Source organism: Hyperolius riggenbachi, chromosome 8 (assembly GCF_040937935.1).
Source record: "Hyperolius riggenbachi isolate aHypRig1 chromosome 8, aHypRig1.pri, whole genome shotgun sequence".
Classification (NCBI taxonomy): domain Eukaryota; kingdom Metazoa; phylum Chordata; class Amphibia; order Anura; family Hyperoliidae; genus Hyperolius; species Hyperolius riggenbachi.
In genome coordinates, this window is record NC_090653.1 from 219,132,788 (window position 1) to 219,159,598 (window position 26,811).

The window sequence follows — 26,811 nt, forward strand, 5'->3', positions numbered from 1 at the left end:
GCCAGTACTGGAGGGAGCAGGAGACGGACAGGATGGCTAGACACACGCACACATGTGAGAATATAAACCATACGAATAAAACCAACCACACGCTACATGGAGAGTGAGATGCCTGTACTAGAGGGAACGGGAGATGGGCAGAATGGCTGGACAGGCACAGCGCTGGACTCCAATGGGGAAGTGATAGCAGAGCTTCCGCTGTGCTATACTCTGTATTTACACACTGGGCTTGAGGACTCAGAGTGCAGGAGGTAGCCAGAAGATGGCACAAAAGGTACAAAGGTGGACAGAAGGAGGCACAAAGGGGGACAAAAAGGATGCACAATATGGGAGAGAGGGAGGAAGAGGTGGCACAGAGGGACAGAAGGAGGCGAAATGGGGACCGAAGGAGGCACAGAGGAGGACAGAAGGAGACACAGAGGGCAGATGTGGCACAGAGGGAAAGAAGAAGGCTCAGGGGACAAAAAGTGTCACAGGGCAACAGAAGACGGGACAATGGGGGGCATAAGACAGCACAAAGGGGGACAGAAGAAGGCACAGAGGGGGAGGCAGAAAGGATCACAGGGGGGGGGGGGCAGGGAGGCACAGTGGGATAGAGGGGACAGAATGTAGCACAAGGGGACAGAAGGAGGTGCATAGGGACAGAAAGAGGCACAAAGGGACCAAAGGTAGCACAAAGGGGGACAGAAGTAGACACAAAGGGGGGGGGGGGGGCAGAAAGAGGCACAGGGGTTAGAGGGAGGCAGAGGTGGCACAAGGGGACAGAAGGAGGCGCAAGGACTGAAGGAGGCACAGGGGGACAAAAGGAGGCACAGGGGGACAGAAGGAGGTACAGAGGGACACACAATGAGAAAGGGAGACAGAAGGAGGCACAGGGAGACAGAAAGATGCATACAGATTGGACAGAAGGAGTCCATTTTTAGTGAACAATTGTTTTTTTTTTTGATTAGTTGATGCAAGATATTACTGATATTTAAAACCTACCTCTCCATACATAATACTAACCTCCATCTCCATACCTAACACTAACTTCCCTCTGCATACCTAATACTAACACTAACTTCCCTCTCCATACTTAACACTAAGCTCAGTCTCCATACCTAACACTAACCTCCACCCCTGTTATCTTATTGACCTCAATTAACTAAGCTTATCTCCTGTCTTTAACCTTCTTGGCGGTAAGCCCGAGCTGAGGATTTCTCAGGCCCTGCTGGGCCGATTTTCATAAATTTTTTTTAGAACACGCAGCAAGCATTTTGCTTGCTGCGTGTTTGGGTTGATCGCCGCCGCTCACCGCTGATGCGCCGCTACCCGCCGCGATACAGGGCCCCCTGCATAACCCTTGGGGTGGATCAGGACTCCCTGTGACGTCACGACGTCGATGGCGTCACTCCGTTCATCGCCATGGCGACAAGGGAAACCCTGAAGGAAATCCCGTTTAGAACGGGATTTCCAGATGGGCTTGATCGCCGGCGGCGATCGGGGGGTGGGAGGGAGGCCGCAGGGAGGGGGGGAATCATGTAGCTGGCGCTGGGCTAGCTACATGATAAAAAAAAAATAGACTTACAAAACCTCCCGCGGCCACGCAGCTGCAGATCAATTAACCGCCAGGAGGGTTAATAACGTTTCTATAGTTATCACCACAGTGATGAGGCATGTAGTATTCAGGAAACATTTTACCTCAGGCAAACCTAAAGTTAACTCTTCTGCCTTTAAGTTCACTCTTCAATCCTTAAAATAACTCCAGAATTCTAAAGTTAAAGACAGTCTGTTAATTAACTGTGTGTGAAAATAACTACAGAGGGGGTAATTTAACTACAGAGGGGGTAACTTAACTACAGAGGAGGTAACTTAAAGTGAACCTCCGGACTAAAAATCTACTCAGCAGAACTGAAAAGGCTTGGTGTTTCTTTAACAGTTTCAGAGCATCAGAACTTTGTTTTTCTTACCAAAGCATCATTTTTAGCTGCATTTTTAGCTAAGCTCCACCCATCAAAGAAAAAAGCCCGGGCTTTTTACCCCGATGCTGTGCAGAGCATGATTAGATTTCCTATGTTGTTGTTCACATTGCCTAGCAACTGGGAGAGGTGCTCAGGACACAGGACAGTTGGAACTGTCTCATGCTCCCTGTCACCTTTCAACCAAAAAGATGGCTGTCATCATTGAAATCAAACAGTTGCCTGTTCTTTTAAAACAGTGTGGGTAAGAGATTATATTACCTATCTATTTTAATTAACATAACTAATGTAACTTAATGACAGTATGTTTGTTTAGGCTGGAGTTCCTCTTTAACTACAGAGGAGGTAACTTAAGGAATGAAGATATAAAATAACTCTTTCACTGTGTGGTGGCAAGTTTTCTCTTGCCTTATTATCTCCAGCATGATCTTAGTGAATTGAGGCCATTGTCTAATGTCTAATGCTGGGATTACACCATACAATTTTCTGTTAAATTTTTCTGTTAGATTCTCTAAATTCAACATCTTGGAAATTTATCTAACTTACCATCTATCTGCCGAGCAATTAGGCATTGTTCTACTCAGCAGGAGATGACCAGAAGACAATGCACCAGAGATAATGACTATTCTCTGCAGAAAATAATCTAATTATGCATTCTAACAGAAAATCTAAAGCCGCATCTACACGAGTAGATGCGGCCGCAATGCTCCATATCAATCGAGCCGCTGATGCGTTAATAACGTCCGACAGGACGGATCTCCGCACCGCCGATTCCCTGCTCGCTCCCCGCGAGGGGACAATGGCAGGGAATCGAGCGGAAGATAAGCGGCGCCGGCGGGGACGAGCGGGGAATCGTATGCGGCGCACGCGCAGCGAGCGGGGGCGCGGCGGGCACGCGCGGGTACGTGGAAGAGGCGATCCGGCGGCTAATCGAGCCGCCGGATCGCAGCCTCATCTACGCGTGTAGATGAGGCTTAACAGAAAAATCTAACAGAAGAATCTAACAGAAATTTGTATGGTGTAATCCTAGCATTACACTGTCCTTGGGGCTTTGCTATATTATAGCTGAACCCAACTGCTATGTGAATTAGTGTAATGAGATAGATAGGCTACACTGTACTGTAGCTAGTGTTGGGCGAACAGTGTTCGCCACTGTTCGGGTTCTGCAGAACATCACCCTGTTCGGGTGATGTTCGAGTTCGGCCGAACATCTGATGGTGTTCGGCCAAACTGTTCGGCCATATAGCCGAACTAAGAGCGCATGGCCGAACGTTCCCCGAACGTTCGGCTAGCGCTGTGATTGGCCGAACGGGTCACGTGTAGTGTTGGGCGAACATCTAGATGTTCGGGTTCGGGCCGAACATGGTCGCGATGTTCGGGTGTTCGAGCCGAACTCCGAACATAATGGAAGTCAATGGGGACCCGAACTTTCGTGCTTTGTAAAGCCTCCTTACATGCTACATACCCCAAATTTACAGGGTATGTGCACCTTGGGAGTGGGTACAAGAGGAAAAAAAATTTAGCAAAAAGAGCTTATAGTTTTTGAGAAAATCGATTTTAAAGTTTCAAAGGGAAAACTGTCTTTTAAATGCGGGAAATGTCTGTTTTCTTTGCACAGGTAACATGCTTTTTGTCGGCATGCAGTCATAAATGTAATACAGATAAGAGGTTCCAGGAAAAGGGACCGGTAACGCTAACCCAGCAGCAGCACACGTGATGGAACAGGAGGAGGGCGGCGCAGGAGGAGAAGGCCACGCTTTGAGACACAACAACCCAGGCCTTGCATGAGGACAAGAAGCGTGCGGATAGCAATTTGCATTTTGTCGCCATGCAGTCATAAATGTAATACAGATGAGAGGTTCAATAAACAATAAACAGTAATTGGTGTTGTCCAGAATGCGCACAATGCGTGGGTCGCGTTCAATGCAGTCCTAGGCCGAAGAGGTCATAGCCTAGGGTCACAAAAACCTGTTTATTTGGGCAATTTCAATGGTGGCGAGTCTGGCGTACATAAATCGCAGCAATGGCCGTTAGCAACGTCTGAATCTCACGAAATGTCTCATGCAGGTAGAAGACATATTGTTAGACTTGGGCTCCAAAGATGGGTTCCCTACATCTCTGCAAACCAGAGTTACAGGGCTCCAAATTTGGTAAAATCCCCCATAGGCTTTCATTGGGCCTCCTATTTACAGTTCCAAAATCTCACATCTTTTCAAAGGGCAATTGCTCAGCAGTGGCACATTTTCTAGCATTGTAGGGACCCTTAGGGGGAACATGACTGGTGAGTTTCGGGCCCCTAGGCCAAAGAGGTCATAGCCTAGGGTCACAAAAACCTGTTTATTTGGGCAATTTCAATGGTAGTTATGCTGACGTACATAAATCTCAGCCATGGCCGTTAGCAACGTCTGAATTTCACGAAATGTCTCATGCAGGTAGAAGACATATTGTTAGACTTGGATTCCAAAGATGGGGTCCCTACATCTCTGCAAACCAGAGTTACAGGGGTGCAAAATTGGTAAAATCCCCCATAGGCTTTCATTGCCTCCCTATTTCACTTTCCAAAATCTCACATCTTTTCAAAGGGCAATGGCTCAGCAGTGGCAAATTTTCTAGCAATGTAGGGACCCTTAGGGGGAACATGACTGGTGAGTTTCGGGCCCCTAGGCCAAAGAGGTCATAGCCTAGGGTCACAAAAACCTGTTTATTTGGGCAATTTCAATGGTAGTTATGCTGACGTACATAAATCTCAGCCATGGCCGTTAGCAACGTCTGAATTTCACGAAATGTCTCATGCAGGTAGAAGACATATTGTTAGACTTGGATTCCAAAGATGGGGTCCCTACATCTCTGCAAACCAGAGTTACAGGGGTCCAAAATTGGTAAAATCCTCCATAGGCTTTCATTGCCTCCCTATTTCACTTTCCAAAATCTCACATCTTTTGAAAGGGCAATTGCTCAGCAGTGGCAAATTTTCTAGCATTGTAGGGACCCTTAGGGGGAACATGACTGGTGAGTTTCGGGCCCCTAGGCCAAAGAGGTCATAGCCTAGGGTCACAAAAACCTGTTTATTTGGGCAATTTCAATGGTAGTGATGCTGACGTACATAAATCTCAGCCATGGCCGTTAGCAACGTCTGAATTTCACGAAATGTCTCATGCAGGTAGAAGACATATTGTTAGACTTGGATTCCAAAGATGGGGTCCCTACATCTCTGCAAACCAGAGTTACAGGGGTGCAAAATTGGTAAAATCCCCCATAGGCTTTCATTGCCTCCCTATTTTACTTTCCAAAATCTCACATCTTTTCAAAGGGCAATGGCTCAGCAGTACCAAATTTTCTAGCATTGTAGGGACTCTTAGGGGGATCATGACTGGTGAGTTTTGCCACTGCTGAGCCATTGCCCTTTGAACTGGTGTGAGACTTTGGAACGGTAAATAGTAGGCCCAATGAAAGCCTATGGGGGATTTTACCAATTTTTGAGCCCTGTAACTCTGGTTTTCAGAGATGTAGAGACCCCATCTTTGGAATCCAAGTCTAACAATATGTCTTCTACCTGCATGAGACATTTCGTGAGATTCAGACGTTGCTAACGGCCATTGCTGCGATTTATGTACGTCAGACTCGCCACCATTGAAATAGCCCAAATAAACAGGTTTTTGTGACCCTAGGCTATGACCTCTTCGGCCTAGGGGCCCAAAACTCACCAGTCATGTTCCCCCTAAGGGTCCCTACAATGCTAGAAAATTTGCCACTGCTGAGCCATTGCCCTTTGAAAAGATGTGAGATTTTGGAAAGTGAAATAGGGAGGCAATGAAAGCCTATGGGGGATTTTACCAATTTTGCACCCCTGTAACTCTGGTTTGCAGAGATGTAGGGACCCCATCTTTGGAATCCAAGTCTAACAATATGTCTTCTACCTGCATGAGACATTTCGTGAGATTCAGACGTTGCTAACGGCCATTGCTGCGATTTATGTACGTCAGACTCGCCACCATTGAAATTGCCCAAATAAACAGGTTTTTGTGACCCTAGGCTATGACCTCTTCGGCCTAGGACTGCATTGAACGCGACCCACGCATTGTGCGCATTCTGGACAACACCAATTACTGTTTATTGTTTATTGAACCTCTCATCTGTATTACATTTATGACTGCATGGCGACAAAATGCAAATTGCTATCCGCACGCTTCTTGTCCTCATGCAAGGCCTGGGTTGTTGTGTCTCAAAGCGTGGCCTTCTCCTCCTGCGCCGCCCTCCTCCTGTTCCATCACGTGTGCTGCTGCTGGGTTAGCGTTACCGGTCCCTTTTCCTGGAACCTCTTATCTGTATTACATTTATGACTGCATGCCGACAAAAAGCATGTTACCTGTGCAAAGAAAACAGACATTTCCCGCATTTAAAAGACAGTTTTCCCTTTGAAACTTTAAAATCGATTTTCTCAAAAACTATAAGCTCTTTTTGCTAAATTTTTTTTCCTCTTGTACCCACTCCCAAGGTGCACATACCCTGTAAATTTGGGGTATGTAGCATGTAAGGAGGCTTTACAAAGCACGAAAGTTCGGGTCCCCATTGACTTCCATTATGTTCGGAGTTCGGCTCGAACACCCGAACATCGCGGCCATGTTCTGCCTGTTCGGCCCGAACCCGAACATCTAGATGTTCGCCCAACACTAACTGTAGCCAAACTCACAGCCAATCCATGTGCAGTCCCTACTACTATAACCATTCTGTGTGCCATATTTACTACTATATAAGTTTGTCTACTGAGCTCATAACTGTCGCGTGCACCTGGCTATGTCATAGCCAAGTACCTGCACCCGACACCCCATATCCTCAAATTTGCATTGCGGTGTTGTCCTCCCACAGCTATTGGTATTTAGTGCTGCATAGATTTATTAAAAAAAAAAAGAGAGAACACCATTCTCACCTTCCAGTGCACCCAACCCATGCGCTGAACCCATCTTCAGCAGCAATCATTCATCAGAACAGGCTGGATTATTATGTTAGCATGGGTTGATATGGTACCAGCTCATACTATTTATTACCACTGAAGGTTTGGGACGCTGTCATCAGTGCTGCTCGGATACCCCTTTTCAAAATACGGATCCGGATACCTAGATATCCGATCCGGGTCGGATATCCGAGTTCAAAATTTTCCGATCCGAATCGGATATCCGACCTCAGTACCCGGCGGATTCGGATATCCGGATAGAAAACTGGAAGTGGCCTTTAAATTGCTTCTAAATCATTTTTTTAGGGTAAATGAGGCATGTAGCATCATTATTTTTTAAAGGGGAACACTAATTGATGATGTGGGGACTTAAAATCTCCCCCCCCCCCCCAAAAAAAAAGGCTGTCAATTAACATCAGGCCTAGGTTCCAGACAGCGGTTGTGCAGCCCACATTGTGTCAAAAGTCCAACCGCACAACTGGGACATGACAGTTTTTAGCCATGACACCTCAAAAAAATTACGCAGCAATTGTGTTTTGGGTTAAATATAGGTGCCAAGTCCCACGTGACACGTGCCAAGTGCCATGTGCCAAGTGACACGTGCCACGTGCCGAGTGACAGTCAGATAGCGGAGGAGAACACACTAGTGCACACTAACTGTTACACTGGCACTGCTCACAGCACAGCAGTTCTGTAGAAAGCTAACACAGTAGTACTACTACTCTAACAACTACTAGCACTGACTGCAGTACTACAGTACTAACTACACAATAACACAGTAATCCTATCCCCTAATCCCTAACCTAACTACCGTATATACTCGAGTATAAGCCGACCCGAGTATAAGCCGACCCCCCAACTTTTACTTAAAAAAAAAAGCAGAAAAAAGATTGACCCGAGTATAAACCAAGGACCTACTATAGGATATTACATGGATCTGTAATTGTGTTAAATCCTAATGACAATTTTGTGGAAATGAAGGTATGAAGTCATGTCCTATAGACTTAATGGATAAAGATAGCTTTATTGCTTGGCAACATAAATGTATAGTTCCCAAAAGAGGTTGCAGTTCCTTTGAAGAGCATGTAAAAAGTGCTGAGACTAGTCCTGTGCATATGCAGAATCAGTCTCCTTTGGGCATATGCACAACAGGAGTGCAGTGCCAATCCCTCACCTGGCACAAAAGAGAGTTGTGTGTGGTCTCCCCCCACCCGACGCAGTGCTCCTGACAGTGGCCGCCTGTGTAATTAAGTGTCCCGCATATGCACAGCAGGAGCGCAGTACCGACAATATCCCCCCTCACCCGGCACATTAGGGAGCAGTATGTGTGTGGTCAACCAACCCAGTGCCACTTCCCTCCTCCCCCACACCCCCCCGCCGTAGCGGTGTTTGCCGTCGGAGCAATAATTCTGACAGCGTCCACCTGCCTGAGTGTCCCCCGTGCATATATACAGCATAGTCCCCGTACAGCATGTGCTGCTCAGCGGTGTACAGTAGGAGCATTCACTCACTTTTTCTGCTGCCATGATTCATCTACCGTGCTTGTCTGTTGCCGTCTCATGTTTATGACACGCTCTAGTGTCGCTTCTCATTAGGCGCCTGCTGGAGGAGTTCATACAGACGGCAATAGACACGTACGGTAGAGGAATAAAAAGTGAGTGAATGCTCCTACTGTACACCGCTGAGCAGCACATGCTGTACGGGGACTATGCTGTATATATGCACGGTGGACACTCAGGCAGGCGGACGCTGTCAGAATTACTGCTCTGATGGGAAACACCGCTCCAGCGAGAGGACCACACACACAGCTTCCTAATGTGCCGGGTGAGGGGGGACATTGTCGGTACTGCGCTCCTGCAGTGCATATTGCCCACAGGACACTTAATCACACAGGCAGGCGGACGCTGTCGGGAATACCGCTCCGATGGAAGGTACCACACAGCTGAGGGGGAACATTGTCAGCAATGCGCTCCTGCTGTACATATGCCCATGGGTCACTCACACTGGCAGACACTGTCAGGAATACTGCTTCGGCTAGGGAAGACCACACACACACATCTCTCTAATGTGCTGGGGGACACTAGGTTAATTGGTGACGCGAGTATAAGCAGAGACCCCCACTTTTGGGCCAGTTTTTTGGTCTCAAAAACTCGGCTTATACTAGAGTATATATGGTAACCTATACTGTAGCTAGCTAAGGTTAATAGCTGGGCAGTGTAACGATCGGTGTCAGCACACAGAGAGAATCTGATTATTGGCGATCTGCAGTATCACCAAGAATACAGATTATACCTGATTATTGATGATCTGCAGAATCACCGATAATCCAAGTATAACTAACCTCTGGACACCTTTATAGTGTGAGTGTTTGGTGCAACAGTAATGACTTTGAGTAAGACCACCCGAGGAGCAGGTGGTCTCTGGCAGTACGGGCAATACTGCCTTTAGGGAAGTACAACAACCTTCCAGCAGCGTGAGACTTTCCAGTGGGTGGAGTCCCAGGGTGCAGGTAGGAAGGACCTGTGAGCAAGTGACACCTGAAGGTGGATGTCACTAGCAGGTCTGGAGACTATCTCTTAAAGGGAGAGATAGCTCTCGAGGTCGGGTAAGCCAGGTCGGCAACACACAGACAGATAAAGTACAAAGACAGAAGACTGATTCGGTATCCAAGGCAGGCAGGGTTTGGCAACAGGTAATCAGATATACGAAGGTACCGAATCAGAAAGCAGAGGGATAGTCAGGAATGCAAAAGGTCATAACAGATAAGAACAATGCCTAGACTTGGGTGTGAGGTCCATGGTCTCTACACCTGGGAACTAGTCTGGAATATAATATGATGGTACAGAGTATCCCTAGACTTGGGTGTGAGGTCCGTGGTCTCGACACCCTGGAACTAGTCTGAAGTATAACAGAATGATAACACAGAGTTCCTAATCTTGGGTGTGAGGTCCGTGGTCTCGACACCCTGGAACTAGTCTGAAGTATAACAGAATGATAACACAGAGTTCCTAATCTTAGGTGTGAGGTCCGTGGTCTCAACACCCTGGAACTAGTCTGAAGTATAACAGAATAATACACAGAAGTAATCTGGCTCAGTGTGAATTCCCAGGTCCTCTTGGTTCTAAAACACTGTTGGATCTGACTACGGTCTGAGTGCTTCCACATAAGTGTTCGCAATGGCAGACAACCTGAGACTGGCCAGCAGTGACTATATATAGAGCAGCGCTCTCCGGCGCCGCCCATCATCGATCAACCAATAGTCACTTGCCTTGAGGTCAGCTGACCAACCTGGTCAGCTGATCCCTCTTCGCTTGTCATAAAGGTTCTGCCTCTCAGCGTATTCCTCAGCCTGTGTGAACTAACAGACCCAGCCATTCCAGACGCACACTGCTGCTGACAAACCGCCGCACTGGACGCGGAATCAGCCGCCTTGCCGCCAGTACACGCGGCGGCTTTTCCGCGTTTTCTCACAGGCAGCAGCTGGCCTGGTCAGTGCACAGCACACACACAGACACATAGTAGCTGCCTGCAGCACACACTCTGACTGTCACACAATGACATCAAGCTAATCAATGATTTAACAATAGTGTAGTGATAGTGAAGGGGTTAATCACTGAACAGCTTTCTGTTTATCACTGTGTACAGCCCTTGCTAGGTCAGCAGCACTGGAGCACACACTCTGACTGTCACACAATGACTGTCACACAATGACATCAAGCTAATTAACGATTTAACAATAGTGTAGTGATAGTGAAGGGGTTAATCACTGAACAGCTTTAGGTTTATAACTGTGTACAGCCCTTGCTAGGCCCACAGCACTGGAGCATGTCTCTCAGTGAGCATTCAGCAAGCTCGGACTATATGTCTCATCATGGCAGCCCTCCTTATTATATAAAGGGGGCTGACCAGTGTTTCTTTCTGTGATTTGGTGCCAGGGTTTAGGCTGGGAGCCCTCTGATTGGCTCAATGAGGTCAGGTGGGGCTGGCCAGGGTTCCCCTCTGTGATTGGTTGCTAGGGCTTCTGCTAGGAGTCCTCTGATTGGCTCCAGGACGTCATCTCCTTAGTTACAGTATTTCGGATCCGGATATCCACAATATCCGCGGATATCCACGTTATGCGCCCAAATATCCGCAGATAGCTATCCGGATTTGCCCCAGGTATCCGGAATCCGAATCCGGTCAGATAGCTAAAAAAGGTCGGATATCCGGGTTACCCAGATATCTGGAATCCTGATGAGCAGCACTGGCTGTCATTAAATATTTTGGGCCACCATAACTTTTTCCCGGTCTTGTGTGTCTTCAACCTAACCCTTCTCCATTTGGTGTTGTGTCTCTTAATTTATGGTGTATGCATTTTTCCAAGGGTTATGATATTAATTTTCATGTCAATGAATATCCAGATTACATGGACAACTGGTATTTTTTGTTAACCCTAACCGTACCCCAGTCCTGTGTCTAACCTTAAAGGGAACTGAGCACATTCTCTTTCACTGGAATCTCTCCTGACATAGAAGCTGCCATGTTCCCCCCTCCCCTTCTCACATTCCTTATTTACAGAAGTCAGAGATGCTATCTTGACACATTGACACACATCATGGCTTTGAAGACACACTCCTAATTACTAACCCTCTTTGCTGATGAAAGGCATTGTTTACCTCTTGGTAATTAGCTCAATAAAACAATTAGAGGTTCCTGAACTCTCTGCGGATGGGGACGGTCGGCAGGCCTGCTCAAACAAGCTAATTTAACTACTTTGAATGTAAAATACAAGGTAAAATTAAAGTTTATTTTAATAAGGAAACAGATAGTCGGCATGCATTTTTCATGTGCTATAGAAATGTCCTGAGTGAAAAAAAGGTGCTCGGTTCACTTTAAAGGAATATTTAAGTGAAAAAGAAAATGATGATTTAACTTACCTGGGACGTCTTCCTGATCCCCTCTGGCCAGCAGCCGCTCCCCCGCAAAGCTGGTCAGTTGTCACGAGTCGCCGGCTACTGCGCACGCGTGTCCCCGAGCCGCATGCACCCTGATTGCTCGCCCACTGCCGGAACTTGCATGCGCAGTAGCCAGGGACTTGCAGCGATGGGCTAGCTTTGCGGGGGTCGCTGCTGCTGGCCAGAGGGGATCAGGAGGATGTTGTGGGCTCAGGAGGACTCAAGGGGGCTGCAAGAAGCCCCAGATAAGTTAAAATCATTTTTTTTAGGACTTAAATATTCTTTTAACCCAACCATTCTCTATTGCTTAACCATAATCCCAAGTTCTTCCTGACTGGTACCACCTAGACTCCTCAGAGCTCTAACTTTACCCTTACCCTCCCAAATGCCTATCTCTTTCCTAATCAGACAGCCAACAATTTCTGACCTTTACTCTTTGAACAAGGCGTTACCCTAACCTACTAATTTATTTTGATTACTTCTCTCAAAGTTAACTAACTATCCTAACCATTGACTAATTCTAAACTAACCCAGTGCTTGTTACTAAGACCCCGACCATGACTTTGGTGAGTTATGAATAAGTGCCTTTCTGGCCAGAGAAATCCCACCAGTAATCAGTAGCTTAAATACTGTTTTACAGTATGGGCAGACTAGATGTTTACCATGGTGGAGTTACAACCGTAGAATGAACCCAGCACAACCACAATGAGAATAGTTTGTTCATACACAGGAGGGACAACAGCCCTAAATAGGGTTGCAGGAAACATGGGAATGCTGTGAAATGCTACAGTGCATTATGTGTGTGGATACCGAGTGCTGGCTGGTGCTTAATGTCTTTCAAGTGCTGTCACTGGAGAGAATTGTCTTACCTTCTAGAAGATGCTGTCATTGGGGATGCTTGGGGACCAACAAGGGAGTAAAGGTGTAGTAGCATATAAGAGGGGACTGATTTGCTTAGTGGTACTCTGAAGTGGGTAGTTTAGCTTCCCGCCCAATTTTCAACATTCCAGGACTTTTTCATGTCACAGAACCCATTTGTAGGAGGGTGGTGCCTCCCACTAATATGGGCATTTGGTAGTTCCGTTGCTGGACTGGTCGGTAAACTGGACTTGCTAGGGTCTACTACAAACCATGCAACTGATGCACTGTTTTACATCAACCGGTTCAGGACCACCAATGCTTAAAATGACACTGCACTTGTGGTTGTCTAAGCCTTATGTGGTGTAGTTTTAATGCAGGTGGCACAAGAGGCAATTGTGCATCCCGCCGGTACAGAACGACAGCAGAGTTAGAAGCTGTTTTTATTGGCTCCTGATCACTGTGAGCCAATCACAGTGCTCAATAAGTACATAATTGGTCATTAAGGCCCGGTTCACATTAGCGTTTGCCAACAGAACCGGCCGTACGGTTCCGTGGTCTGTTCCGCTGAGCAGACGAAAAAATGCTGCAGGACCCAATTTTCCGGACCGTTTTGCAGCTACATAGTAACAAATTGAAAACTGACAGTTTACAGCACACTGGTTGTAAAAACGGACAGTTTTTCCTGATCCTGATGGCCGGATCCTTACGGCCGGCTCCGCAGAAAAACGCTAATGTGAACCGGACCTTAATGAGCCAGAGCCTGCCGTCCCCAATTAGTAAAAGTTACAGAAGGGCTTGGGCCGTGGCCTTAAAATTGCTATCTGTGCCATGTGTCTTATTTGAATTTAGAGTATACTTTGTTTAGATGTATTGGGGTTGTTCACAAGCACTTCCCATGCTTTTGCGGTGCATCTACACTTTGCTTTTTGGTACACAGGCCCTGAAGGGGAGGCACCATGGAGGGCCAGGGGAGATGTCACTGAACACCACAGTAGGAACCCTATCATAAATGATTTGTGGTGCTGCTGAGCGATTAATAGTTACACCCCTGCTTGTGTACTCTTTAAGAAATCCACAGGTATCTGGTTGCTTCTTTTATCCTTCAGGCAGACAATATATTTCCCTGGATCGTATTTACTGTAAATGAGCAGTTGCGTGTTCTGCACAATGATTACTGAGAGCATTAGCAATATGGTTTGTCATAGTTTGTGATATTTATTTTAATAGTTAAAGGTTAGGAAACGTTATTGATGGCATCCAGATGTTGGGACTCGAGCATCTCACACTGTGTAGAAGTAAAACTGATATGATCATCAGATGCAGACTATGCTTGTCTCCAATGACAAGGGTGATATATAAAGTCGCTGAAAGAAGAGAAGATTATTTGTTGTAATCTTATAACACCAAGTCAAGCACTGGTGTCGCAATATGTGTGAACCTCGCATGCAGTTATAAGAAATGGCCACTGGGTGGAAGCATTGCAATCTGTTTAACACATTTCTCATTTTAGGAATAATGTATTGTGGTTGGGATTTGATCCAATAAAAGAAAGGACAGACTAGATACACATTTATGGTACAGTATATGTGTATTATTCAGGATGAAAAAAATACAATTTTTTCTTTTGGTCAAAGGTCCTAAATTATGTGTGTATGTGTCTATTTGTGTTGATCTACAGTATATGTTGTATGTGTGTGTCTATGCATGTCAGTGTCTTATGTGTCTGTAGAGTGTGTAGTATACAAGTGTGTGCGCGCATGTTGTGTTTCTGTATGTATCTTTGTTTATGTGTGTGCCGTGTTGTGTTGATGTAGCTTCGATTTAAATAAATGTTTCACTTAAAGTGTACCAGAGCTGAACAACAAAATATATTTTATACAGACCTGGGGCTTCCTCCAGCCCAGGGCCGGGCCGAGGCATAGGCTGGAGAGGCTTCAGCCTCAGGGCGCAGTGTAGGAGGGGGAGCACAATTCATTCAGCTGTCATTCCTAATTGTGTTTGAAGCAGAAAGAAATAAGAAAAGGGGATACATAGCAGTGACTGCAAGCCAGATAACTAGATATTAAGGTGTTGGGGAGGTTGTGGGCCCTGTGGTGCCTCTTAGTCTAATAGCAATCAGTGTGTGACGGCTGGGGTAGGAGGGATGGAGGGGCGCACTTTGGTGTCTCACCCTTGGGTGCTGGAGGACCTTGTCCCGCCTCTGCTCCAGCCCCATCCACTCCAATCACTCCCACCCCGCCATCCTTTGCGGACCGCAGCTTCGGGAACCGGGTCCCCGCACTTCCGTCAGTCGGAGCCAGTCTAACGTAACAGAAGTGCGCTGTTTGCGTATCTCTCCAGCAAGAGAGATACGTAGAGGGTGCACTTCTCCTGCATAGCTAGCTGTGACTGACGTCAGTGACGGGACCCGATTCCTGAAGCTGCGGGTAGTGGAGGACGGCGGTGTGGGAGCAATCGGAGTGGATGGGGCTGGAGGAAGCCCCAGGTATGTATATAATCTTTTTCATTGTTCAGCTCTAAGTCCTGTCAAGGCTGGATTTATACTTTTTGTTCCCTTATACCAAATATGTTGAAGTTCTGCTTTCATGTGCAGCAGTGCCCCTCCCAGTCCGTGTGCAGCCCCCTCTTCCATGTGTATCGTCCATGTACTGCAGCCCCTCTCTATCATAAACAGCTCTCTTGGGCATCCGTTTCCCTTTTTCATGTGTTGCTCTTCATTTTCAGCCTCCTCTTTCTTATGTAGCAACCCATCTTTCATCTTCAGGTGCCCCCTCGGGCTGCAGCCACCCAAGGCCCTGGCCTTTTTCGGCCTTTCCAGAAATCTGGCCCTGGTTTCACTCAGTTTTTAGTGCAATCAGTCATTTTGTTGAGTTAACCTGTAAATCACCCTATTTGATTGTATCATGTGTTATCACCTTCTAGAGAACCTGAGGTGAGAGACATATGGAGGTTGATGTATGTATTTCCTTTTAAACAATGCACATTGCCTGGCTGTCCTGCTGATCCTCTGCCTTTAATACTTTTAGCCATAGACCCTGAAGATCTGATGTTTCTGACAAAAATCTGACTAGATTAGCTGTAAGCTTCTTTCAGGTGTGTGAGCCAGACACTACTGATGTCAGAATGATCAGCAGAACTGCCAGACAACTGGTATTGTTGTAGGCCAGTTTTACGCGTTTGCAGTGCAATGCCTGAAACCAGTCCCCCCCCCCCCCCCCCCGCCGCATCGCACCACAACGCACAAAATGACTAGCATATGACCTGGCCGCAGAGTGCACTGACAGGGGCACATTTATAGCTCCGTCCCCACAGCCCCTCCCTGCCCCTCACCCAGTGACGTACTCCCTGCTGGACAGGAAGTACATCACTGTGATTCCTGGGTTTCCCCATCGTATTCCCATCGTTTCGCGCTTGCGTACCGCACCATCACCACCAACATTTTTCAAAAAGTAGCTCCCAGAAATAAATGTGACAATAGGAAACATCAGGACTTAAAGTTGGATTTGCGCAAATGACAGTAAACAACGGAACTGGCACTTAAACAACAGTAGCGGCACTTAAAGTGGACTAGAACTCTTGCACAGGACTGAAGAAACACATAGAGAAATGCACCCTGTATGTATTTAGAGAGTTTAGCCTGTTTAATTCCCCCTCATTTGTGTCTAATCACAAACTGTAATCTGATCTCCCCCCTGTGTCACATGACTGACTATGGCAGAGATGGCAGATAAGGCCATTTGAAAGCACATGAGGTTAACAATATGTCTGCTTCCATGAATCAGGAAGTAGAAACAGTGCAGATTTAATTTAGGATTTGTATCAGAGGTAATAAAGAAATGTTTTTGTTTTAAAGGGTATTATACTGTTGCGTAGCTTTTAGAGCAGAGAGGACGTTCTGAGTTCAGGTCCGCCCAAAGGAACAAGTGCCACAGCTGTCGTTTAACGCTGTACAGAAGACAGTGTGAATCACTCTTAAAGAGGAACTCCAGTGAAAATAATGTAATATAAAAGTGTTTCATTTTTACAATAATTATGTATAAATGATTTAGTCAGTGTTTGCCCATTGTAAAATCTTTTAAATCCCTGATTTACATTCTGACATTTATCACATAGTGACATTTTTACTGCTGGAAGGTGATGTAGCTGCTGTTTGCTTTTTTGGCAGTTGGAAACAGCTGTAAACAGCTATTTCCCACAATGCAATGAGGTTCACAGACAGGAAACTGTCAGGAAAAGGGTTCTCAGAGTTTCTTGTAGGAGGGGTTTCAACACATTATCAGCCATACAGAGCCCCCTGATGATCCATTTGTAAAAAGCAATAGATTTCTCATGTAAAAGGGGGTATCAGCTACTGATTGGGATGAAGTAAAATTCTTGGTCACAGTTTCTCTTTAAGGTGATGCCAATGTAAACTTTTACAATCTCAACTACCGTTTATACTCACATACAAGCCGAATTTTTGACCCCCAAAAAGGGGGCCAAAAGTTGGGGGGTCGGCTTGTATGCGAGTCGTGGGTGGTGGTGGTCCGCGCCCCACCGCCCGCCTGCTCCCTCCCTCCGCGGCCGCCGCTGCTATTACCTGCTTTAGGCAGCGGCCGCTTCCTAATCCGGGTTCCCCTCTTCTTCATCATGCGTACCGTAAGTGTATCACAGCAGCGCGCCCGGCAGAGCGCACAGAGCGGTTCCCCTGGTAACGGCGATACACATCGCCGTTACAGGAAGCCGCGCTCTTTCCTGCCCCCTGCATCATCACAGCAGCAGCGCCGGGCGCGCTGCTGTGATACACTTACGGTACGCATGATGAAGAAGAGGGGAACCTGGATTAGGAAGCGGCCACTGCCTAAAGCAGGTAATAGCAGCGGCGGGGGGAGGAGGAGGAGGGAGGCGCTATACTAGGCACTATACTAGCTATACTGGGCACTATACTGGCTATACTGGGCAGTTTACTGGCTATACTGGGCACTTTACTGGCTATACTGGGCACTATACTGGCTACTTTACTGGCTATACTGGGCACTATACTGGCTATACTGGGCACTATACTGGCTATACTGGGCACTATACTGGTTATACTGGGCACTATACTGGCTATACTGAGCACTTTACTGGCTATACTGAGCACTTTACTGGCTATACTGGGCACTATACTGGCTATACTGAGCACTATACTGGCTATACTGGGCACTATACTGGCTATACTGGGCACTATACTGGCTATACTGGGCACTATATTGGCTATACTGGGCACTATACTAGCTATACTGGGCACTATACCAGCTATACTGGCTATACTGGGCACAATACTGGGCACTTTACTGGCTATACTGGGCACTTTACTGGCTATACTGGGCACTATACTAGCTATACTGGGCACTATACTGGCTATACTGGGCACTTTACTAGCTATACTGGGCACTTTACCAGCTATACTGGGCACTTTACTAGCTATACTGGGCACTTTACTAGCTATACTGGGCACTATACTAGCTATACTGGGCACAATACTGGGCACTTTACTGGCTATACTGGGCACTTTACTGGCTATACTGGGCACTTTACCAGCTATACTGGGCACTTTACTAGCTATACTGGGCACTTTACTAGCTATACTGGGCACTATACTAGCTATACTGGGACACACTGGGGGGATCACGCGCCTGCACCAATCCAGCATTTCCTGCCCCCGGCTTATATGGGGGTCAATCATTTTCCCCTGGTTTTTCAGGTAAAAGTTGGAGGGTCGGCTTATATGCGAGTATATACGGTAAGCATATGATAAGGTATATAATTACATGTGAACTACAGAGAAAACTGCATGGGGAAAAAATGATCCTAAGATGTGCACTGTAGAATTCTATGCATATTACTGTTTATGCTAAGAGTGTCTGGAGATATTGCACCAGAGTCGGGAGGAAGTATCCTTTCTTTTGCCCTTTCAAACCTCCCTATTGGTCATACAATGTGATAGACGCTCTCACTGACCCACAGGAATGCTCAGTGGCTCAGTTCCACTTTGCTGTATTGCATCAGATCAATTCACTGGGACTGCTAAAAAATGTAGACATGCAATTCTCACTGTAGGCATCCTCTGATTATGCAGCGTTTCCTCGCCTGGGATTGCTTCAGGGTTGCACAATACAGCTGCCTCCATCCGCATTCGACAGAATCCTCTGTCAAACAAAGGGTTAAACCCAATCCTCATATAAAAACAATTACGTATTAATTTGTGTGCGTTACAAATCACTCTTTCGTACGGCACCAGGTTGTGCTTTAATTTTAATGACCCTTTAAAAGAAAAACAGCAGGATACTCACTGTAGACCTACGCTGAGATCCTGGTGAACTGATGCAGAGCAAATTATCATAAGAACAATTCTGCATATAGAAAACCTTCTGCGGTGCAAAACGCTTAAGACTTGATTTTATGTTAAAGATGCCGAAAGGACCAGTTACAGATTATAATTCAGGTTTATAAAGAGCTTTTAATAACATTCGGCAATACACAAGTTCAAGTTCTAGAATCACATCAGGTGAAGATTCTGGAGTTGGAAACTCTACACTACATGGCCAAGGTATATGGATACGTATGTGCAGGGGTGAGCCTGGGGTGCCTGGCACCTGGGTGCAAGATTTTCTCTGGCGCCTATGGGAGTGGTTAAATTAACCGCGCCCAACCACATAACCACACCCATGTCCTGCCTAATCACACCCACACCTTCCACCTCTTTACGCATGCGTGTGATACCCCATTCCTACCCCTCTTCCATGGGCTTGCTCCTGGCTGGCTTTGGCTGCCTGCAAGTCTGCTAGTCTCTGGACTGACTCAGGCTGAGAGGCTCTGCAAGTGCGATGCAGTCACACATGCGTATCTATGGCTGCCTGCGGCCACCCTACTCTCGCTCGCTGTCGTCGGCTCCTCCCCCCCGCCAAGCCCAAGCGTGAGGTGGGCTGCCTGTATCTTTCCCGTTGCGCCGCGCAGCCTGCCAGTGTTGCCAACTTTTCACGTTATTTTTACTGACATACCTAAAAATTTACTGACAAAAGATTATTTTTACTGACAAAATTTCCCCACTGAATGCACATAAGAGACTGCTTTTCCCCATGTAAATGCACATAACAAGAGACTGCTTTTCACCAGCAAATGCACATAACAAGAGACTGCTTTTCCCCATGTAAATGCACATAACAAGAGACTGCTTTTCACCAGCAAATGCACATAACAAGAGACTGCTTTTCCCCATGTAAATGCACATAACAAGAGACTGCTTTTCACCAGCAAATGCACATAATAAGACAGCTTTTCACCAGCAAATGCACATAATAAGACAGCTTTTCACCAGCAAATGCACATAATAAGACAGCTTTTCACCAGCAAATGCACATAATAAGACAGCTTTTCACCAGCAAATGCACATAATGACAAACAGCCAGTGTCCCCAGAATATATAGCCAGGGGGTATATGTGCCCAGGATATGTAGCCAGGGGGTATATGTGCCCAGGATATGTAGCCAGAGGACCTATGTGCCCAGGATATGTAGCCAGAGGACCTATGTGCCCAGGATATGTAGCCAGAGGACCTATGTGCCCAGGATATGTAGCCAGAGGACCTATGTGCCCAGGATATGTAGCCAGAGGACCTATGTGCCCAGGATATGTAGCCAGAGGACCTATGTGCCCAGGATATGTAGCCAGAGGACCTATGTGCCCAGGATATGTAGCCAGAGGACCTATGTGCCCAGGATATGTAGCCAGGGGGCCTATGTGCCCAGGATATGTAGCCAGGGGACCTATGTGCCCAGGATATGTAGCCAGGGGACCTATGTGCCCAGGATATGTAGCCAGGGGACCTATGTGCCCAGGATATGTAGCCAGGGGACCTATGTGCCCAGGATATGTAGCCAGGGGACCTATGTGCCCAGGATATGTAGCCAGGGGGTCTATGTGCCCAGGATATGTAGCCAGGGGGTCTATGTGCCCAGGATATGTAGCCAGAGGACCTATGTGCCCAGGATATGTAGCCAGGGGGCCTATGTGCCCAGGATATGTAGCCAGGGGACCTATGTGCCCAGGATATGTAGCCAGGGGACCTATGTGCCCAGGATATGTAGCCAGGGGACCTATGTGCCCAGGATATGTAGCCAGGGGACCTATGTGCCCAGGATATGTAGCCAGGGGACCTATGTGCCCAGGATATGTAGCCAGGGGGTCTATGTGCCCAGGATATGTAGCCAGGGGGTCTATGTGCCCAGGATATGTAGCCAGGGGGTCTATGTGCCCAGGATATGTAGCCAGGGGGCCTATGTGCCCGGGATATGTAGCCAGGGGGTCTATGTGCCCGGGATATGTAGCCAGGGGGTCTATGTGCCCGGGATATGTAGCCAGGGGGTCTATGTGCCCGGGATATGTAGCCAGGGGGTCTATGTGCCCGGGATATGTAGCCAGGGGGTCTATGTGCCCGGGATATGTAGCCAGGGGGTCTATGTGGCCGGGATATGTAGCCAGGGGGTCTATGTGGCCGGGATATGTAGCCAGGGGGTCTATGTGCCCGGGATATGTAGCCAGGGGGTCTATGTGCCCGGGATATGTAGCCAGGGGGTCTATGTGCCCGGGATATGTAGCCAGGGGGTATATGTGCCCGGGGTATGTAGCCAGGGGGTGATATGTGCCCAGGATATGTAGCCAGGGGGTATATGTGCCCAGGATATGTAGCCAGGGGGTGATATGTGCCCAGGATATGTAGCCAGGGGGTAATATGTGCCCAGGATATGTAGCCAGGGGGCAATATGTGCCCAGGATATATATAGCCAGGGTGTATATGTGCCCAGGATATGTAGCCAGGGGGTGATATGTGCCCAGGATATGTAGCCAGGGGGTAATATGTGCCCAGGATATGTAGCCAGGGGGCAATATGTGCCCAGGATATATATAGCCAGGGTGTATATGTGATCAGTATATGTAGCCAGGGGGTATGTGATCAGTATATGTAGCCAGGGGGTATGTGATCAGTATATGTAGCCAGGGTGTATAGGGTCCTCATTTAGGTAGTGAGTGAGAGGAGCGCACCCAACCCAACCCAACCCTCCCCTCCCCTCCCCTCCCCTCCCGCCGCCGCCGCCGCCGCTCCCCCCTCACCTTGAAGCAGCTTCAGACCTCAATCAGCGGGCGACCCGACCAGTGAGAAGGCGCCGGAGTCCGGACGCACCCGCTCTATATGCGGAAGTGATGTCACTTCCGCATATCAGTGCGGCGTGCTAGGTCCTAGCGCCCGCCCGCCTGATCGAGGTCTGACGCGGCGGCTAGAGGGAGGGAGGGAGCGAGGGAGCGAGCGCCGGCGGCCACAGGGGGAGAGCAGCGGCCGGGCGGCGCCTCTCAGAGGCAGGCGCCTGGGTGCCTTGCACCCGCAGCACCCGCCCAGGCTCGGCCCTGCGTATGTGTGCCATAGTGAGGCCATTTTAGCTTATTATTGGTACATAAATGGAACTTGTGACTTGCAACAAGCAAGCAAAGGCACCATTATTGTCTTTAAAGAAAAGACAAGACACAGAACATTTATATTGCGCTTTTCTCCAGGTGGACTCGCGCCACAGCTGCAGCCACTAGGACGTGCTCTATAGACGGTAGCAGTTTTAGGGAGTCTTGCCTAAAGTCTCCTCACGCTGGAGGAGAAATTGTGCTTCCTTACTGAAAAGGAAGAGCCAAGATTTGAACAGGGCAGAGACAGGGCCCTTAACCATTACACTATTCAGACACCAGAATACATGTCGCGGAAAAAAAAATTACTCCAAATTGGTAGTTAACTAGGTAGAGGGAAGCTTCTGGATAATCCAGGGACTTCCTCTTCGCCGTTCCAGCGCTGAGCCCCCTGCAAGCCCTTTGCAGCCGTAGATGGCTTGCGCCTGCGCACTTGCATGGAGCCAATCTGGCTCATTTTTCTTTTTCATCAAGCCTGAACGGTGGCATGCTGCTACTGTATGTATTGTGGCCGTATTTTCTCATACGGGAGGTCACTCACCAGCTTTGGTGGTCCCTGTACGAGAACAGCAAGGCGGAGAGGGATGGGGGAAGCCTCTGGAGGATTCAGATACTGCCCTCAACTGAGGTAAGTTTATAAATGTTTCTCTTTTTTTACCTCACAGGTTTTTTTTTTAATAACATGGACATTCATTACAATATATTAGCAATACACAATAGGCTACAATATAACAAGCACACTTATCTGTACACCACAGACCTTTCTGAATTAGTGGAGCATCTTAATAAGACTTATCAGGCTGATTCACAAAGCTTTTCTGTTCAATTATCTCATTTTACTTATTAAAGCAGACCTGAAAATAGCTAAAAAAAAAAAAAGAGTTTGACTTACCTGAGGCTTCTGCCAGCCCCCTGCAGTCGCCCTGTGCCTGTGCATACCTGGAACGATCCTCCGGTCCCCCACTGTGACTCAGTTTCTCTTTCACCGGTCAGCTTGTTCATGCTCCCATTGCTGGGAGAGTATTGCGCTGGTGCAGTAAAGATTTTCTCATACTGCGCCTGCGCAGGCCGCTCCTGATGACAGAATGCGCATGGCCAGGGCCACGCAGGCGCATGGAGCCATGGCGAGGGACCGGAGGATGGTTCCAAGTATGCGCAAGCACAGAACTGCTGCAGGGGGCTGGCAGAAGCCCCAGGTAAGTGAAACACTTTTTTTATCTATCTTCAGGTTCGCTTTAAGGTACATACACACGTCTGATTTTTCCAAACGAACGGTCGTTCAGACCACATTCGACCCCATCACAGTACCCCGTACCTGCATGTGGTAGGTCTCCTCAAAACAAAAATAGTTATATTTGAGCTCAATCCTCAACAGATTACAGATAAACTGTATTTGTACCAAATCAACTAACTACTAATGTATAATTATATCATATTGTTGAGTCCTTTACATGTAATATATGACATGACAGATTTATTGCTGTTTATTATATTTATCGCGGCAACTGCGACCTATTGGTCGCTTGCCGGTTTGTTTACTTCCTGTTGGCCCCTCATTGGTCGCCGCCGGATTCCTTCTTTTCCATCCTGTGACTAGAGGCAGCGGGCGTGTCCTGCCGCCCCATCACTGCGAGCTAGCCCGATGTGCTGCGACTGCGCGTGTGCGCAGCTGCGCACATGTCATTACGCCAGTTACCTGTAAGGTCTGAGTTTGGCTGGCAAATCAGGTGAACGGCGGTGGGAGGCTGGCTCTCAGGACTGCGGTGGTTGGCCAAGGTGGATGCATGGGAGTAGGAGGGCTACACTTTTGAATGTACCTTTAAGCATGCAGACACTAAGTTCCCCATCAGGTCCGCTTATGAATATGATTGGTCGCATGCTCTCCATGTATACTATATAAATGTGTATGTAAAGGTGTTTATTGCATTTGACATACAGCACTAGCTTGAGAAAGAGGTATATTACCTCGAAACGTCACAATTACTTGCTGTAATGTTGCTTCAATAAAATAGCATGACGTTTACTTTGGATGGTGCCAGCATATCTTCTTTTACTGCTGATCGGTCTGGATTGCTGCTGGACCTAGCCTAGACACACACCCCCTTACTGGCAACAAGAGGAGTGCGTCACACTATTACTTTTTTCAATAGTTTTGCATTGGAATTTTTTATTTTTTAGAAAGCGCACCACCAGTGCACATATCTGATACATAGTACCACTTTGCATACCAGCGCAGTGTATTTGTCTTATAAAAGTATGGGAACGTTGACTGGATATTGCCCCACTCACAACAATATAAACAACGGACATGTCAGATCAAAGTTCAATCAATGTGAAAAGAAAACATTGATAAAACAACCAAATGTAGATCAATATTGATCCTTATTTTTTAATGTTTATAACAAATCTGACATTTTATCTTTTAATCATAGTGTAAAGCATCACTAATGTCACTAGAGAATCCACCAATCATTGAGTCCCGGGGCAGAGCAAGGAGAAATATGGTGGACTTAGTATTGTGACGTGCTGTAAGAGTTATGGTTTCCCAACACAAACAGGTATGGCTCCCCAACATCTGCATAGCAATGGTTTTTCTTGTATATCGTTGTTATTGGTATTCAGTTCTGCTATTGATGTGTTTTACTGCAGCACTGTATGACTGAGCCTTACATTTCACAATAGAGCTCTGCTCCATTAGGAAATGAAAGAATGTGAAACAATAACTTTTAGGCTACCGGAGTTTCCAGTTTAATATTCACAATAGAAATTTAACTTTTTGGCAGTTTTACAAGTTCAGTAACGGCTGTAAACCTATAACAGAAAGGACGTATTAAATAGAAGTGATTCTAAAAATACTTGTATTGTTAATTCATACTGAATTTTGCTTTGTTTTGTTCTGTTAAACAGAGATGCTCCATTTATTGCTCCATTTATTGCTCAGCTTAAAAGCGATCTTATTGTGGCACTAAAAACTGGTACTCAGATACATTTTGTGCTAAAAGTATATAGAAAAAAAGAGGTTCCGTAGTAAGCTGAGTTTAGGTTCTGCCTTACGTTAGGTTGAAATGTCAAAATTCCAGGGTCGGTAGTAGCTACAATTTGTGGGCCCTCAACAAAACTTTGACCAACCCCATATCCAGTGCGTTTTTTAGGCATAGGCAAACCATGCAGATACCTTAGGTTGACACCTGCAGTGAAGTTTACGCCTAATTGATATTTTAACACCTAATCAATAAAATGGCTTTTAAGCCACCAGCAAGTGAGAAAATACTCAAAATAGTTTTGACAGCACTTTTTCACCTACTTTAAGTACTTTTTTAATTGTAGAGCACTGAAAAGTGATTTTAAACAGAAGATGAAAAATGATCTCCTAGGAGAAAACTTAGTAAAAAAGTGAATTTAACCCTTTCCACTCGTATGTCCTGCATAGCTGTCCAAATAACGTATTAAATTAAACGTTATAATGTGTTCTTTAAAATAAGATATACCATGTTACTATGTTATGTTCCATGTTAAAATGGGAGAGAGAGTAAGAGGGAGAGCGCATTTCTGTAAAAAAAAAAAAAAACTCCGGGCAGAAACGACTCCCTTTAGGAAAAAACTCAGAGTGGAAAGGAATTTAAAAGTACTAGAAAGGAATTTTAAAGCGGTTTAAAACCCTGACATAATATTCAATAAAAACATGTTTTCCTACTCTTTATATGCCATGCGGTTATCATATTTGCATTTGTGCATAAGTATTATTATTCATTTAGGAATAATATGTTCCCAAAAGTACAGTTTTTTGCTTTGTGAGCTGACTTTCATTTTATTAATAACTGGTTTTATTCATTATGTATTGAAGGCAGAAATGCTTTGACTATCTGTCTGTGTCGAGCTGCTTATCCACAGTTAGAGAATGTATCACATTCCTCACTTGATACATTTAAGTAAACACAAGATAACATAATCTACAACTTCGGATGCGTCCACATTTCACTGCACTGAACTCTCAAGCTCTGTGTGTAACCCTTCCATTACTGGTCTAGTAAAAAAAAATGCTGGTTGCATATAATATGCTGTAAATAATGTTTTAGATAAACAATGAAATGCTGGGTTATATTCCGCTTTAACCACTTGAGGACCCACCCTTTACCCCCCCTTAAGGACCAGCGCTGTTTGTTTGGATCTGTGCTGGGTGGGCTCTGCAGCCCCCAGCACAGATCCGCGGCCACACAGAGCGATCAGATCGCCCCCCTTTTTTCCCCACTAGGGGGATGATGTGCAGGGGGGGTCTGATCGCTCCTACCTGCAGGCATGTTGCGGGGGGGGGGCACCTCAAAGCCCCCCCCGCGGCGACATTCCCCCCCCTCCCTCTCCTACCTGCTCCCCCGGGAGATCTGGGCTGCACAGGACGCTATCCGTCCTGTGCAGCCAGTGACAGGACGTCCCCTGTCACATGGCGGCGATCCCCGGCCGCTGATTGGCCGGGGATCGCCGATCTGCCTTACGGCGCTGCTGCGCAGCAGCGCCGTACAAATGTAAACAAAGCGGATTATTTCCGCTTGTGTTTACATTTAGCCTGCGAGCCGCCATCGGCGGCCCGCAGGCTATTCACGGAGCCCCCCGCCGTGAATTGACAGGAAGCAGCCGCTCG

General features: G+C 46.8%; 1 long non-coding RNA gene across 1 annotated transcript in view; it reads left to right on the forward strand.

Moving 5' to 3' along the window:
* Positions 1–26,811, forward strand: part of LOC137528460 (uncharacterized) — a 314,164-nt gene that overhangs the window by 64,994 nt on the left and 222,359 nt on the right. Inside the window, exon 2 of the long non-coding RNA XR_011023404.1 lies at positions 24,608–24,733. This is a non-coding gene — a long non-coding RNA (uncharacterized lncRNA). The remainder of the gene's footprint in view (positions 1–24,607; positions 24,734–26,811) is intronic.